This window comes from Triticum dicoccoides, chromosome 7B (genome assembly GCF_002162155.2).
Source record: "Triticum dicoccoides isolate Atlit2015 ecotype Zavitan chromosome 7B, WEW_v2.0, whole genome shotgun sequence".
In the NCBI taxonomy this organism is placed as follows: Eukaryota; Viridiplantae; Streptophyta; class Magnoliopsida; order Poales; family Poaceae; genus Triticum; species Triticum dicoccoides.
This window is the reverse complement of record NC_041393.1, coordinates 397,824,214-397,826,940: the sequence shown is the minus strand read 5'-3', so window position 1 is coordinate 397,826,940 and position 2,727 is coordinate 397,824,214.

Here is a 2,727-nt window from a genome sequence, read left to right as displayed (position 1 = left end):
CCTTTCAAGGAGTAACGCCAGGCCCGGATACCCCAAGTATGGGTTCCCTTATGTTAGAAGTCACGTTCGGATCACCCGACAACTTCCAAAGCGAAAAGCTAACATTCCACATCGCCCCATTCGTAAGTCGCTATCAAGCGCTACTGGGACGTGAAGCTTTCGCCTGCTTTAACACAATACCGCATTACGCATCCCTTACACTCAAAATGCCCGGCCCAAAGGGTATCATTTCATTACAGGGGAACATAAATTGACCCCCAAAGTCCAGGCAGGGGTGCTGCTGCCTAGACAGCCGCCCACAAATCCAGCCCTACTATCCCGGACACGGCTCGATGAGTCCGGCTTCAACATGCTTAATAGCCGCATACCCTCGTGCAAGGGGCCTCGTGTGCTCACGCTCGGAGACAATACATCCCAACTCTTGCTCCAACTATATTTTATTTATTTCGATTTAGATTTCTTGCACGCTTATTATTTACTAAGTTCCTCTCTTTCACAGACAAACATCGTGCTACGCCCGTCCAGGATACGGCACAACGGAGACACAGGCGCAGACGTGCAGCAGGGACCCGTTTCAAGGATTCTTTTTAGATTAAGACCCTGAAACCTTTTTTACTGTCTCTTGTTGATAGCATCCCCCGGTTTTCTCTATAGCCGAGGAGGAGGCTGGCGTCTTGGCATGTGGCCACGTTAGAATTTTTGCACGTACCTGGACACTAGGGGCTTTTCTGCCAAGGGCTCTATTTCGGCCCGTCTTCATAAAGACCGAATACCTTATATGCATCAGCTCCGAATCATGTCTTTGGTCAAATGTTGGGTTTGCCCGGCTCCTGTGTTTTGCTGCCTTACGTTCCGTTATATCGGCTAACGCGGCACCAAGAGAACTATTGCGATTGTGCCCTGGTTCGGCCAGTTGAACTCAGTAGAGAAAGCCGAAAACTGACTGTCATGATATAGCGAGAGACTGGTCAACCACTCGATGACTTTCGGAATCTTTAGGATTCCCCCGCATTAACGAAGGGCCGCTTCCCGGTCAGGCACACTCGCACCCCGAATTCGGGCGAGCGCGGTGCCCCTAGGGGCTATTCAGTAGCTCCACTGTCAAACTCCTATGGCTAAGTGAAAGTGATAAAGCATTATAGTCCGGTTGCCTAGTTCGCCGCGCCACCACCTCCTTTGTAGGACCAAGACGTTGGATTAAGTGTGAAAAGGCGCCTTTTTGAAAACACCCCCGCATTCTATGTGTGGGGGCTGAAGCCAACGACTGCCATCTTTCAGGTTATATACAAATATATACATTAAACAGCCGCATAGGAGGCATCATGATTCTTGCAAGCACAAGTATAAAAAAGCTTTTTTCATAAAAACAAAATTCATTTTACAGATAGTATAAGCTATTCCAACACAACATCCTTCGAGCACTGCGACTCTATTATACGAGCGCCAGGAAGAACTTCCTCAAAATAGTGCTTGGCAGGTACTCGGCTTTTGTCCGAATCCTGGGACGCAACAATACTGGCCTTCGTATCTGCCCAGTATGTTTTGACACGGGCAAGAGCCATCTGTGCACCCTCTATGCACGTTGACCTCTTCATCGCATCAGCATGCGACACCGAACCAAGGAACTGCTGCACCAAGCCAAAATAACTCTTCGGCTCCGGCTTCTCCGGCCACAGACGACTCGCAACATACCTCATGGCGAGTCCGGATAATCTGTTTAGCTCCGCCCAGGCGGCTAAACGGTTGGATACTGACAGTGGGCGTTCTGGATTGTGGTACTGCGACCAAAAAAGCTCTTCCAACTCATGGTCACCTCGGCTGCGGAAGTGTTCGGCCGTGTCCGCCGCACTTGCGGCCAAATCCAGATAAGCGTTTTCCGCACTCCACTGCCGGTCTAATGGAACATACTTGGGGTCTCCGAACTTCATCCGCAGCATATAAGGCTTTCCAACCGTGATATCTCCGGCCTGACGCAGCTCCTCCTTCATCGCTCTCATGGCAGAGCGAGTATCCTTGGCTTCGGCAGTGATCTTTTCAAGGTCCTTCTGAGCCGCCTTACCTGCTTGTTCAAGAAATTTACAGCGGTCGGTAGCATCCTTCAATTTTATGGCCATCTCGGCTATTTTCTTCTTGCTCTGGCAGTGAGCAGCCTGTTCGGCTCTTAGCTCTTCAGCCACTTTAACGGCAGCCGCATCACTTTTCCTTGCTTGCTCCTTGGCTCGGGCAAGTTCCGCCCGAAGGTTCTCCATGGCAGCAACACCATCTACATAATATATATATATATATATATATATATATATATATGTATATATATAAGTCCCGAGCATCAAGCTCCTATTACTGGGTGTCTTTTGAACATACCTTGAGCCTCGTCTAGCCGCTTATTTACAAGCGCGATGTCGGCATCTGCTACGTCAAGTTGCCACTTTAGTTCGGCAGATTCATCGGTCCGGCTAGCCACCGAACGCCTCGCCACCTTCATACAATAGGCGACATATTATACCTGGGGTTATGATCCTCTGTGCGCTGTCACTCGTGACGACACACAAAGTCTTAGGGGCTACTATTCATACATGGCACATTTAATATGCAGCTCTACCAAAAGGTACACCTTTTTACATACCTCAAATCCTGCTAGTAAACTCTTGGCAGCCTCGTACAATCCGCTTTCCGCGGATGAAATCCTTCCAATCACCGTATCCATCAACATACGGTGTTCTTCTGAGA